At 42.7% G+C, this 15,456-nt stretch overlaps 1 non-coding gene and 2 pseudogenes across 1 annotated transcript; all 3 read right to left on the minus strand.

Annotated features, from left to right (window-relative positions):
* Positions 1 to 6,106: 6,106 nt before the first annotated feature.
* Positions 6,107 to 9,499, minus strand: LOC149514811 (25S ribosomal RNA). The gene has a single exon (XR_016328424.1). It is a non-coding gene; the product is annotated as a 25S ribosomal RNA (ribosomal RNA).
* A 219-nt stretch (positions 9,500 to 9,718) lies between these two features.
* On the minus strand, positions 9,719 to 9,874 carry LOC149514812 (5.8S ribosomal RNA; annotated as a pseudogene).
* Positions 9,875 to 10,151: 277 nt separating this feature from the next.
* LOC149514813 (18S ribosomal RNA) lies at positions 10,152 to 11,964 on the minus strand (annotated as a pseudogene).
* Positions 11,965 to 15,456: the final 3,492 nt, after the last annotated feature.

Below are 15,456 nucleotides of genomic sequence, written 5' to 3' on the forward strand. Positions count from 1 at the left end.
TTCAAAGACCACTGTCCTGACCACAAGGCCTTATCCGATGCTTAGCTCAAGGTCAACCATGGTAGGACCAAAGCACACTAGGCTTGACCATGACACTAATCTAGGCCCAAGGGTTCTCTCCAAGTAAAGGAATAGTGTCAATTCTAGTGGAATAAGGTCTGACAACCAAGGGGACCAGGCCTTGAGGACTACTTAAGGCTCAGATCATGGGGAACTAGCACAAAACTATGGTATGGGCAGTGATCATGACTCTAGAGGCTCGGGCACAGTGTTCAAGTTTGACAGAAGAGCCAAGCCCAAGGGCAGGCATTGGTGAGCAATATGTGGACAGAGAGTCAAACCTAGGTGAAGGCACTAATGATCAAAGAATGAGCACACATTTAGACATGCTTGAACATAGTCTTAGTAGGATCAGATTTGAAGGTTTCTAAAAGGCCAAGTATTGCACCACAATCTTTAATAAGTTGGAATTATGCTAGGCACTTGAGTTTCGTTGGCTAACTTAGGCACACAGAATCAATTCCTTATCAAAGGTCGCATAGATTTTAGCTTTAGGTCAGAGCCCATGACATATGCATCGAGTGCCATTTGGTGCCAATGGCACTCGAAGGGTAGACAAGTGCCTTGAAAGGGATAGAACAATGGTAGAAGGGTCACGGTACATATGCCACACCAAAAGCCAGCATGTGCCGATGGTGGTTGATGCATGTGCCAAAACCAAGGGCCAACATGTCTCGATAGTGGTCGAGGCATGTACATGTGTCATAGTTTGCAAGCTAGTCTAGGCCTAGGGGTTCTCTTTGAGTCAAGGAGTAGTTTTAGTTTTAGTGAGATAAGGTCTGAAAACTAGGGGGACTAGGCCATGAGGTGTACTAGAGGCCTAGGTCGAGGAGAACTAGCCCAAAATAGTGGTATAGACAATGATTAAAACTCTAGAGGCTCAAGCATAGTGTTCAAGTTTGGCAAAATTGAGCCAAGCCTAAATACAGGTGCTAGTGAGTGCTTATGTGAATTTACAAGCCATAAAATGGCATTGGCTCTATAGAAATATAAAGATGTGTCTGAACCCACCTACGGCCTGGTCGTGGTGAGCATGATGTGCAGCCAAAGCCCAGAATACCCGTACGTGGTGTGTAGATCGGCATGTGTAGATGGTGTTCAAGGAAATTGCCTACACATAGGGCTAGCATGTGTCGAGACTAGTGGCCAGCATGTCCTAATGATGGTTGAGGCATGAACATGTGTCACAGTCCATAAGTTGGTCTAAGCCCAAAGGTTCTCTCTAAGTCATGGAGTAATTCCAGTTCTAGAAAGATAAGGTTCGATGACCAGAGGGACTAGACCTTGAAGCCTATTAGAGGCCTAGGTCATGGGGAAATAACCCAGAATAGTGGTATGGGAAGTGATAAAGACTCTAAAGGCTTAAACACACTGTTCATGTCTAGTAGAATTGAGCCAGGCCCAGGTGCAGGTGCTGGTGAGCACTTATATGAATTTACAAGCCATAAAAATGGCATTGGCATGGTTGAAATATGAAGATGTGCCTAAACCTACCTACTACCCAGTCTTGGTCTACATGTTACATAGCTTAAGCCTAGGATACTAGTATGTGGTGCAAGGCCCAGCATGTGCAAATGGTGTTTAAAGGAACTACCCGTTCAAAGCACCAACATGTGCCGATGGTGGTCGAAACATATGCCAAGACCAAGGGCCAATATGTCCTAATGGTAGTCAAGTCATATGCATGTGTTATGTATACCAACAAAAATACAAGGATCACATATACCAAATTTGGGGCTCAAACTCCCTAAAAAAATTTCAAAAAATCTTGAACCATGAAAATTCCAAAAGTCATGAAAAATAAAAAATGAGTTAACCTAACATAAAACTTCACAAGAATGTTTAGGAGACCATTATATGAATTTACAAGCCATAAAATGGCATTAGCACAACAAAAATATAAAGATGTGCTTAAACCCGCCTACTACCCAATTGTGGTGCATATTGTGCATGACACGGGCCTAGGATACTCATGAGTGGTGCACGTCCCAGCATGTGTCAATGGTGTTCAAGGGAACTACCTACATAAGGGCCAGCACATGCTAATGGTGGTTGAACATGTGCTGAGACAAATGGCCAACAAGTACCTATGGTTGTTAAGGTATGTGCATGCACCAAGGGTCATTCAATGCTGCTAGTGGTTGAGGCTTATTCATGTGTCATGATTTGTAAGCTAGCCCAAGCCCAGTGGTTCTTTTCAAGTCATGGAGCAATTTTTGTTCTAGTAGGATAGGGTCTAACAGCCAAGAGGACCAAGCCTAGAGGCCTACTTGAGGCCCAGGTTGTATGTAACTAGCATAAAACAATGATATGGACAACGATCAAAAGCCCAAAGGCTTAGGCACGATATTTAGGTTTAGTAAAATTGAGCCAAGCCCAGGTGCTGGCACTGGTGAATGATGCATGAGCACACAATTAGACCTAGGAAAGGGCACTAATGATTAAGGTATAGGCACACGATTAGACCCAAGTGTGAGCACACCTAAACACAGTCATAGAAAGATTAGATTTGGGGGCTTCTAAAAGGCCTAGTACTGCAGCACAATATTTAAGAAGCTAGAATTATGTTGAGCACTTGAGTTTTGTAGCCCAAATTTGGCACATGGAGTCAATTCCCTATCTAAAGCTTCACAAAGTTTAGCTTAAGAATGAAGCCCATGACACATGCACCAAGCATCATTTGGTGTTGATGGCACTTGAGAGGTAGACAAGTGCCTTAGAAGGGACAAGAAAGTGGTGGTAGGGTCATGGTACACATGTCACACCAAGTGCTAGCATCTGGTGATATTGTTCAAGGTAACAACCCACACTAAGGGCTAGTATGTGCCAGTGGTGGTCGACGCATATACAAAGGCCAAGGGCCAACATGTCCTAATGGTGGTCAAGGCATATACATGTGTCACAGTCTACGAGCTAGTCCAAGCCTAGGGGTTCTATCTAGGTTAAGGAGTAGTTCCAATTCTATCGAGGCTAGGTTTGATAGCCAAGAAGACTAAGCCTTGAGGCATACTGGAGGTTGAGGTCATGAGGAACTAGCACAGATAATGGTATGGACAGTCATCAAAACTCCATAAGTTTAAAAACAGTGTTCAAGTTCAATAGAATTGAGCTTTGCCCAATAGCATGCATTAGTGATCGCATATATGAATTTACAAGCCATAAAAAAGGCATTGGCTTGGTAAAAATATGAAAATGTGCCTAAACCCACCTATTGCCCAATTGTGGTGTGTACCCTGGGCCCAGGATACCCATGCATAGTGTGTGACCCAGCATGTGCCGATGGTGTTCGAGGGAACTACCTATATAAAGTGCTAGCATGTGCTAATGATGGTTAAAGCATGTGCCAAAACCAAGGGCCAACATGTCCTAATGATGGTCAAGGCGTGTGCATGTGTCACATTTCGTAAGCTATTCCAGGCCTAAGGGTTCTTTCCAAGTCGAAGAGCAGTTCTAGTTCTAAGGGGACAAGGTTCGATAGCTAGGGGGTTAGGCCTTGAGGCCTACTAGAGGCCAAAGTCATAGGGAACTAACCTAGAACAGTGGTATGGGTAGTGATCAAGACTCAAAGGCTTCGACACGCTATTCATGTTCGGTAGAATTGAGTCAGGCCCAAGTTCGGGCATTGGCAAGCACTTATATGAATTTACAAGCCATAAAAATGGCATTGACATGGCAAAAATATGAATATGTGCTTAAGCCCACCCACTGCCCAATCATGATGTGTATGGTGCATGGCTTGAGCCCAAAATACCCACACATGGTGTGTAGCGTAGCTTGTGCCAATGATGTTCAAAGGAACTATTCACACAAAGGGCTAACATGTGCTGATGGTGGTTGAAGCACGTGTCGAGACCAAGGGCCAACATGTCCTGATAGTGGTAGAGGCATGTGGATAATTATAGTCTACAAGTAGGTCCTAGCACATGGGTTCTCTCCAAGTTGAGGAATAGTTCTAGTTTTAACAGGATAGGGTTAGCTAGGGTGACTAGGCCTTGAGCCCTACTGGAGGCCTAGGTCATAGCGAACTAGCCTAGAATAATGGTATGGATAGTGATCAAGACTCTAGTGGCTCAAGCATGGTGTTCAAGTTTGGCAAAATTGAGCTGGACCTAGGTGCTGGCGCTGGTAAGTGATGCTCAAGCACACAATCAGACCAAAGTGTAGGTATTGATGATGGAGGTGCTGGCACATAAACAGACCCATGTGCAGGCACTAATGATCAATTTGCAAGTGCACGATCAAACCTAGGTGTGGGCACACTTGAACACAATCTTGGCAGAATTAGATTTATGGGCTTATGGAAGGTGTAGTATTACAACACAATCTTTGACAAGCTAGAATTATGTTGAGCACTCGAGTTTTGTAGGCTGACTTAGGCAAACAAAGTCAATCCCCTATCCAAAGTCGTACAAAGTTTGGCTCAAGATTGAAGCCTATGACACATGCATTGAGTGTCATTTGGTGCCTATGGCAATCAAGAGGCAAACAAGTATCTTGAGTAGGAGGTTTATGGTACACATGCTATACCAAGTGCCAGCATCTACCAAAAAGATGTCCAAGGTAACAACCCATACCAAGGGCCCACTTGTGCCAATAGTGGTTGAAGCAAGTGCCTGTGTCACGGGTCGAGACTCAAGCTCTGAACCCATGCGGCTCCGAGACCCGAGCATTCACCCTTTCGACGTCCTAGATCAGCCTGACTACCACGATTCACACCATTGTAAGATATTGTCCGCTCTAGCCCCCTTGCCTCACGATTTTGTCCTACAAAAGGTGCCTCACAAGGCAGAGGTGGTGTGAACCCTTTTATACCCCAGGGACCCTCCTATTATGTTCGATGTGGGATTCAGGACTCTTCCTTAGGTCCGTGACATTCTCTCGCACCCAACCTCGTGACGCCCTCGTCACGGAGGCCGACCACCCTGCCTACCTCCCTCGAGGTGCTTAGCGTGGATCGAACGGTTTAGGGCTGGCTCTGATACCACTTGTCACGAGTCGAGACTTAAGCTCCAAACCCACACGGCTCCGAGACCTAGGCATTCACTCTTTCGGCATCCCAGATCAGCCTGACTACCACGGTTCACACCTTTGTGAGGTATTGTCTGGTCTGCCCCCCTGGCCTCACGGTTTTGTCCTATAAAAGGTGCCTCACAAGGCAGAGGTGGTGTGAACCCTTTTATACCCCAAGGACCCTCCTATTATGTTCGATGTGGGATTCAGGACTCTTCCTTAGGTCCGTGACATTCTCTCGCACCCAACCTCATGATGCCCTCGTCACGGAGGCCTGCCACCCTGCCTACCTCCCTCGAGGTGCTTGGCGTGGATCGAACGGTTTAGGGCTGGCTCTGATACCACTTGTCACGAGTCGAGACTTAAGCTCCAAACCCATGTGGCTTCGGGACCTGGGCATTCACTCTTTTGGCATCCCAGATCAGCCTGACTGCCACGGTTCACACCTTTGTGAGGTATTGTCCGCTCTGCCCCCCTGGCCTCACGGTTTTGTCCTACAAAAGGTGCCTCACAAGGCAGAGGTGGTGTGAACCCTTTTATACCCCAGGGACCCTCTTATTATGTTTGATGTGGGATTCAGGACTCTTCCTTAGGTCCGTGACACCTGCACCAAGTGCCAGCATTTAGTAATGGTGTCCAAGGGAACATCCCATACCAAGGCGCTAGCATCTGTTGATGGCATCTGAGGCAACAATATGCCAGCATCTACCAATGGTGTTGGATGCAATTGGCCACACCAACCAAGTGCCAGATGCTGTGATGGTGTTTAAGGCAATAGCTTACACCAAGGGCCAACATGTGCCAATAGAGTTTGAGGCAAATGCCTACACCAAAGGTTTGCCTGCACCAAGGTGAGCCCATTTCTGTAAAAATACTAATGGCATTCAATTTTCGTTTGCTTGGACATTCAAGGGTGAAATGTCATCACCAGGCAAAATCGGTTGCAAGGGATAAGACCATTCATCCCTAACCCTAGAAAGGTGTGATGTAAGAAAAATAAAGTGGGAGGACTTTAGTGGGAGTGGTGGGGGGAGGGATGAATCAAAGCTACAAAGGGTTGAATCCTAGTGGGTCATGGTAGCAAGGCCACTTTGCCACTTACAATACCCATCACGTATTTAAGTCATCTATAAAGGATTCTACCCAACACTTGGTGGGAATCCAGCTCTAAGAAGGCCTGTGCGGCTTGTCTATTACAGGGGCTACACCTATGACATATGCCTTTAGGGGGCATCGGCCCCTATTGCAGGTCAGCAATTAGACAATAGGTGCATGCATCACTTCTAGCCTAGATTCTGACTTAGAGACGTTTAGTCATAATCTAACGCATGGTAGCTTCATGCCACCAACTTTTCAACCAAGCGCAATTACCATTGTAAGAATCAATGGTTCCTCTCACACTAGGTTGAATTACTATTACGATGCTACCATCAGTAAGGTAAAACTAGCCTATCTCATGATGGTCTAAACCAAGCTCACATTCCCTTTTGGTGGGTGAAAAATCAAACACATGGTGAATTTTGCTTCATAATGATAGGAAAAGTTGACATCAAAGGATGAAAAAGCAATGTCAATATGAACGATTGGCTGCCATAAGCCAATTATCCTTGAGGTAACTTTTTTTACACCTTTAGCTTGAAATTTTGAAAGTCTAATGGATCGATAGGCCATGCTTTCATGATTCATATTCATACTGTAAATCATAATCAAATGAGCTTTTACCCTTTTATTTCACATGAGATTTTTATTCTCATTGAGCTCATCTTAGGACACTTGCATTATCTTTTAACAGATGTGCTACCTCAGCTAAACTCTCCACCTAACAATGTTTTTTGCTAGGATCAACCAATTGAGGTTAGCCTTAGGTCCAAAAGTCATACCCACCTCTGATAAATGGAATAAGTAAAATAACATTAAAAGTTGTGGTATTTCAATTTCACTTGAAGGCTTTCACTTATCCTACACTTATTAAGTCATTTTATAAAGTCGGACTAAAGTTAAGCTCAACAGAGTCTTCTTTCCCCATAGAATCTACTGAGCCCATTCCCTTGGCTATGGTTTCACTAGATAGTAAAAAGAGACAGTGGGAATCTTGTTAATCCATTCATGCCTGTTACTAATTAGATGACAAGGCATATAGCTACCTTAAGAAAGTCAAAGTTACTCCTACCATTTACCCATGCTTGGTTGAATTTGTTCACTTTGACAATTAAAGCATTGGGCAAAAATCATATTGTGGAAGCATCTACAAGGACCATCACAGTGCTATGTTTTAATTAAATAGTCATATTCCCTTTGCCTATACTAGTTCTGAGTCGACTATTCATCACTCGAGAAAGGCCCACAAGGGAGGCATTCCTAGTCCATCCCTCAGGTAGCAAGTTATGACCCACTCTCACCGTGGGAATAGCTAGAGTAGTGCATTGAGAGTTAATGGGTTCAAGACTGGGACCCCCATGCCTAGCCTTCAAAGCCAATCTTTTTCTTAAGCTTACAAATCTATTTTGTTGACTTCCCCTACCTATATTATTCCATCGACTAGAGGCCGTTCACCTAGGAGACCAGATGCGATTATGAGTAAAACCAAGCATAGATGGCACTCGATCCTCTAGACTTTTAAGGGCCATCAAGGGTGCACTAGATATTGCATGATGTGCAGTGCTCTTCTAGCTGCTAGACCCTACCTCTAGCTGAGCCATTTTCAGGGTGGATAGGCCATTAAACAGAAAAGATAACTCTTCCTGAGGCCATCACTAATGTCTTTAGACTCCTTAATGTTGTTGTTAGCTACTGGATCCTAGTTTAGGAATTTTAACCCAATTCTCTTTTAAAGCTAACACTGGACGCGTTATCAGAAGAAAATTTCCCCTATCTCTTAGGATCAACTAACCCATGTGCTAGTGTCATTCACATGGAACCTTTCCCCTCTTCAGCTTTCAAAATTTTCATTTGAATATTTACTACCACCATCAAGATCTGTATCGACAGCTACTCTACCCAGGCTCATACCCTGGGTTTTGCAACAATCACCTTGCCTTCTTACTCATTAGGGCCCGATCTTTTCCCTGACAGCTAGGTATAGGTCACACGCTTAAGTACCATCCATTTTTGGGTCTAGTTGATTGGTAGGTGAGTTGTTACATACTCTTTAGTAGATTTTGACTTCCATGACCACCATTCTGCTATCTTAATTGACCAACCCCTTTGTGGGTTCTAAGTTAGCACGTAGATGGGCACTGTAACTCAGCTTTCAGCTCAACCCACCTTGCTAGTTTTGCTTATAAAAAATGGCCCCCTTAAAGCTATTGATTCCATGGCATTGCTCAATGAAGTAGTAACATCATCCTACTAATTTAAAATTTGAGAATAGGTCAAGGGCATTGCACCTCTAATGCCTCTAATCATTAGCTTTACCTATAGAACTCACTAAGGGTGTAGCTATCCTAAGGGAAACTTCAAATGAAACTAGCTACTAGATGGTTTGACTAGTTTTTTGCCCCTATACCCAAGTTAGATGAACGATTTCAACATCAATATCATTGTGGGCCTCCATCAGAGTTTTCTTTGGCTTCACCTTGCTCAGGTATGGTTCACCATCTTTTAGGTCCTAACAAGCATGTTCACACTCAAACTCTTCTTCAAAGATCAAGGTTGGTAAGTAGTGCACCCATGAGGTATCCTACCAATCAACTTCCTTACGCCTTACAAGTTTTTTAGCCCATTGACTCACACACATGTCAGACTCCTTAGTTCATGTTTTAAGACGGGTTAGATTGGGAGCCTACAGGTTGATGTCAAGAGCACGTGGGTACCAAGTTACACTAAGGTGGTGTGTGTTGCATTCCATAATTATGGTGACAATGTCTCTAAGGGCATATCAAAAGCTTGGGCTTAGGCCACTGCTGTGACCTAAATTGGTCCATTCCCCAAGTTGATCAACAAATCGACCGATCGATAGATTGGCTCTTACCATTCTACATTCGATTGAGATGCATCACTGGCCCCATCTGCTTTCTTCCTAACAATTTCAAGCACTCTTGGACTCTCTTTTCAAAGTCCTTTTCATCTTTCGCTTATGGTACTTGTTCACTATCGATCTCTCGAGTGTATTTAGCCTCACATAAAATTTATAGCCCGATTGGGGCTGTAGTTTTAAACAACCCGACTCACAAACAATGCCTCGTGGTGTGATAAGGTCTGAGCACAATGCAACTCTCACCCTCTTAGTGCCCCTTTCCAAGGGAGTTCGACCTAGTCTACTACTAAGGATGCTTCTCTAAACTACAATTCAGATGCCATGGGTGCTCGATTCTCAAGCTAGGCTCTACTCAGTTCGCTTATCGTTACTAAGGGAATCCTAGTAAGTTTCTTTTTCTCCACTTATCATTGTGCTTAAACTTAATAGGTAATCCCACCTAACCTAGGGTCATAATACAAGCATCAGAGGGTCTGATGGGGTCTGGATGGATGACGAGTGTACATCACTAGAGATGAAACACATCAAAAGCTTTACCACCAATGATCACGACACTATCATTGTCGGGGACTCACTTTTGGGCCAACCACAATCGATGAGATCACGGGAGGCCATCTTTTGCCTTTTCACCCAAAGCCTGATGGGTGGGGGGTTAAAAGAGGTGATGATGCATAACACCTAGGTAGGCATGCCCTTGGCCTAATGGCTTGGCGTGCAACTTGCATTCAAAGATGCGATGGTTCATGAGATTCTGTAATTCACACCAAGTATCACATTTCGCTATGTTATTAATTGATGCGAAAGCCAAGATATCATTTGTCGAGAGTCATTTTGGTTTTTTACGACAAAAAGAGTCATGGTAGCACCTATGAACGCATCACAAATGGGATGGTTATGGCACATACTAGTTCCTTTGCATGATTCATGCAGAGGGTTTGTTATTCAATCATGAAAAATGATATCAATCATTTCACCTACCCAAGAGGCAAAACAAATTAACCATCATGTATGCCTAGGGCTAAAAACGACTCCAAGCATAGAGGCACCCTCACCCCCTTGATGTTTCATTAATGCATTCACAAGTTGTTCATTAAACAGGTTTTGACAATGATCCTTCTTTAAGGTCACTTATAGAAACCTTGTTAGGACTTCTCTTTCCTCTAAATGATAAGGTTTAGTGGACTTTTTACGACGTTGCAAGCAACAAATTATCCACATCATCATGATCCAAACACTTCATCAGACCATTCAATTAGTAGAAACGACAAGCAGTGTGTACAAAGGGTAGGGACTTAGTCAACATAAGCTAATGACTCACACTTGCTTGGAATTCCTCATTGAAGACCAATAATTGCAATCGTCTATCCCCATCATGATGAAATTTTAAAGATTACCAAAGCCTGTCAGCCAAGGCTATAGACTAGTTGAACACATTAGTGTAGCATGTTTGCGACCCAGAACATCTAAGGGCATAATAGACCTGTTATTGCCTCAAACTTCCTTGGCCTAAGTGGCCATAGTCCCTCTAAGAAGCAAGCCATAAAGGATCACCTTCGTATGGCTAGTTAGTAGGCTGAGGTCTTGTTCATTAACAGAATTAACTAGACAAATCACTCCACTTATTAAGAATGGCCATGCACCATCACCCATAGAATTAAGAAAGAGCTATCAATTAGTCAATACTTATTATGTTTGGACCAAGTAAGTTTTCTTATGTTGAGTCAAATTAAGCCGCATGCTCCACTATTGGGGGTGCCTTTTAGTCAACTCCTTTTAAGTTTCAACCTTGAGACCATACTCCCCTCAAAACCCAAAGACTTTGATTTCTCATAAGGTGCTAGCGGAGTCCTAAAATTAACATCCTCCTATCCCTGGTCAGCATCATTTATGGTAGAGACTAGAATGGCATTTGATCATCTTCAAGCCCATAACATTCATTCTTGATTAATGAAAACATCCTTGGCAAATGCTTTCATAGTTGTTCATCATTCATAAATTAAGGAATTCCTCCTCTAACTATGAAAAATGAGTACCTCTAATTTCCATGTTAATCATTACTCTGATCCTAAAGGCCAACATAATAGGACCAAAATGCTATAATGTTATCCCATGCTAATGTATACAAGTGTAGGCTTGTTTTAAGCACTCTAATTTCTTCAAAGGAACAACACTAGAGGAATGACTTGACCAGTTAAGGCCATGAGGGCATCATCTGTAATAGGGATAAGTAGATTGTTGCTTATCGTGAGATGGATCGATGACCCAACCTTAGTTCCAACTATGAGCTTTTTTCCTGCAACAACTTAAATATATGCTATTGGAGCTAGAATTACTATGCTTGTTGGCATAAGACTTGCCCTTATATGGATTCTTGTTAAGGGATTTAGATTGTACTCATTTCAATTACAAGACTTATAGAGCCTAGTATTGTTATTTATTGTCACTACCTCCCAATGTTAGGATTCGATAATTTGTGCACCTACTGCATTCCTCGGATATGGTAGCTATTTCTTAAGTTCCCATTATAGAATCAAACCTTAATTTTCCATCACCCATCATCACCATAGTAGGCCACTATCCTACCATCAAAAGTTGATAGGGTAAAAATTTGAATGATGCATCACTGGCACAAAGGCCATGCGATTTGTTGAGTTATTGAGTTATCATCAATCATCAGAGCAATGGGCAAAGCCTTCATCGACCTTTTATCTAATAAATGCATCCCTCTAGAGGTTAGGGTTTGTTGCATATATTAGCTATAGAATTACTATGGTTATTCAAGTAGTAGATCCATCAAACAAACTATAATTGATTGAATGAGCCATTGATAGTTACACAGCCTAAATTAGTTCATACTTAGACATGCATGGCTTAATCTTTGAGACAAGCATATGACTACTATCAAGATCAACCAAGCCACATTATTTTAGGATGTTGGCAACGCATGGGCTTCAATGCACTGACTGAGTGGTAGAGAGAGCCAACATAAAGCATAAGCATTAATTGTGTCAAGCACGTAAAACACATAGCATCAGATGAACAAGGGTTGAGAGCCCACGCATATGAAACATTTTGCATTCAAGAGCACAATTGAACACCGATGCACCAATGTGGCCATGGAGGTTTAAGTGGCATACTTGAGACACAGAGCACGATTAAGATCTGACTCATAGCCCCTAAAGACACAAGATGGATAAGAGATGGTAAGGCATCTGGTTTCTATCGATTTAGGTACATAGCATAGGATCTTTATTGGATCCCCAAGGTATGATAACCATATAGGGGAGATTGAAGAGGATGACAGGTCAATAGTTTAATGCAATGAGCATGAAGCCTGTTAACATGCATAACCATAGCATCACTCATATGCCTATTATGTACAATTGGCAGCATTCATGCATACTGATCCATAACCTACCCAATCAATTACTCGATGAACGAGCAGAGGAAATGATGTACAAGGCCATGCCATAACATATGGCAAGGGAAAATACAAGGAAAGGCAATGAGATTGCCCCTGCCATCCAACAGACAATAATGGCATGACACCACTAATACTTGGTCTAGCTAGGACCGCACATGCAAACTCTTTTGTCACCTCTATAAGGGATGTTACTCGATTCAATTACTTGTTCCTGGGGTCTTGGGTAGCTTTAACTACATGCAAGGGCTTGGCCAAGCCAAGGCATTTTTATGGTTAACAAGAAAGGATGGCGACACTACCAAATACCTAAGAGACTTGGCCAGACCAAGCTTATGACCTTAGCTAATGCTTTCCCTACCTTAGGGAACTATTGCAAGATTTAGAGACTTGGTTTAGGGTCAGGAGCAGTATCAGCCATTGGCATAGCTGAGCCTTTTTTTTGCATGAACACTAATCAATCGAGGCCATAACCACCTGTGAGTCACCAAAGCAACCAATCACTAGACAATGTTGCCAAAATGCATGCACGACCTGGATTTTACTTTAAAGACATTATTGTTGATGTATACAATGATAGGTCCATCACACACACCTACTTCTTTTATGGAGGGAAAAGGGGCTCAAACAATCACCATTTAAAAAGCTTGAGATATTTGACAGATATGCTAGCAGTAGACATTAAAATGTCTAAAATAGGGACATTTTTTCAAATAGACACATCCAAGACCAAGAGTCCGTAGGTGCTAATGGTGGTTAAGGTAATTACTCATATCAAGGGCCATCTTTTATCGATGCTGATCGAAGCATATGCTTGCACCAGGTCTAAATTATGCTGATGCAAGTCAAGGCATGTGCCAGCATCAAGGGTCAGCATGTGTCGATTGTCATCGAGAAGTGCTCATACTAAAAGCCAGCTTATACTAATGATGGTTGAGGTATGTGCTTGCACCATGCACTAGCATATGTCATTAATGGTCACGACCTTGGCTGATGTTTGATTTTGGGCCATGGTGCACATGATGGGCTTGGCCATATGCTGGTGCCACATTTTTTTACCTACAGCACCATCACCTAAGAACCTAACTAGTGGCACTAGGGTTTCGATGATTAAAAGTGGGGGGTCGGGGGGTGTACGCACATGGTGTGTGATGGGTACTGGTTTTTAGCCCTTATATTAGGCCCTTATTCCCCAAGAAATCTCAATAACTCACACCCCCTTATAAAGGGTAAGAGCTTTTACAAGTTTGCAACTAGTAGCCATTCAAATGTCTAAAATAGGGATGATTTTTTCAAATGGAAACAAAATCTTCTACATTTCTATTTTTTGGCCAAATTTTTTTATGGATGCCAACAAAAATACAAGGATCATGTATACCAAATTTGGGGCCAAAACTTCTAAAACATTTTCAAAAAAATCTAAATCATGAAAAATTTTAAAAATTTCAAGCCATAAAAATGGCATCGGCATGGCAAAAATATGAAGATGTGCCTGAACGCACCTACTACTTAGTCATGGTGTGCATGGTGCATGGTCTAACATCTACTAATGGTATTCAAGGGAGCTACCCACACAAAGGCCAACATGTGCCAATGGTGGTTGAAGCATGTGCTGAGATAAAGGGCCAACAAGTGCCAATGCTGGTTAAGGTAGGTGCATGCATCAAAGGCCATTTAGTGTTGATGGTGATCAAGGTATGTGCATGTGTCATTGTCCACAAGCTAGTTTAGGCCCAAAGGTTCTCTTTGAGTCAAGGAATAATTTTTGTTTTAGTCAGATAGGGTCTGATAACTAGGGGGATCAGGCCTTAAGGCCTATTAGAGGCCCAGGTTATAAGAAAATAGCATAGAACAGTGCTATAGATAGTGATCAAGACTCTAGAGGCTCAGGCACAGTGTTCAAGTTTGACAAAATTGAGGTAGGCTTAAGTGCGGGTGCTAATGAGTGATGTGCGGGCACACAATCAGACCCAAGCTTAGGCACTGATGATTGAGGTGTGGGAGCATAGTCAAACCCAAGTGTAGGCACTCCTAAACATAGTCATGGGAAAATCAGATTCAAAAGGTTCTAAAAAGCCTAATACTACAGTATAATCTTTACAAGCTGGAATTATGTTAAGCACTTAAGTTTTGTAGGCTTACTAAGGCATACAAAGTCAATTCCCTATCTAAGGCCACATAAAGTTTGGCTTATGGTCAGAGGTTGTGACACATGCACCAAGTTCCATTAGGTGTCAATGGAACTTAAGGGGTAGACAAGTGGCTTGGAAGGGATAAAAAATTAGTGGGAGGGTCATGGTATACATGCTATACCAAGTGCTGACATCTGGCAATGGTGTCTGAGGCAACAACCCCCCAAGGGCTAGCATATATCAATGGTGGTCAATATATGTGCTGAGACCAAGGCTAAAATGTCTCGATGGTTGTCAAGGCATGTGCATGTGTCATGGTTTGTAAGCTAGTCTAAGCCCAAAGGTTCTGTCTGAGTTAAGAAGCAATTCTAGTTTTAGTGAAACAAGGTCTGATAGTAAAGGGGACCGAGTCTTAAGGCATACTAGAGGCCCAGGTCATGAAAAACTAGCCCAAAGCAGTGGTATGGTGTCATAGGCTAAGCTTTCACTCATTGAAGCAATAGACCATGTGGCACTTGGATGGACACTTTCACATAAGTTAGCTTAGTTTGATATCTTAGCCAGTATGGTAGCCTAACAATTCACCAATTACTCACTCCCTCTAAAGAGCTTAAGAGAATTTATAGCTATGCTACCTAAAGCCATTACAATGTTTGAAATGGGGACATTTTTTCCTAGCACATGAGATCTATCAACCCCCTTGGCACCTCTACTCAATCATGGCCTTATACATGGGTGGCTAATTGACATCCTATGCCCAATCATGGCCCTATACAAGGTTGGCTCATGACATTTTCCCCTACCTATTCTGTCATGCCTTCATTGACTTGTTCACCTAAAATTCTTCAGTCTTTAGC

Source organism: Durio zibethinus, chromosome 15 (genome assembly GCF_047325235.1).
Source record: "Durio zibethinus cultivar Kanyao isolate XHJ-2024 chromosome 15, ASM4732523v1, whole genome shotgun sequence".
Taxonomy (NCBI): domain Eukaryota; kingdom Viridiplantae; phylum Streptophyta; class Magnoliopsida; order Malvales; family Malvaceae; genus Durio; species Durio zibethinus.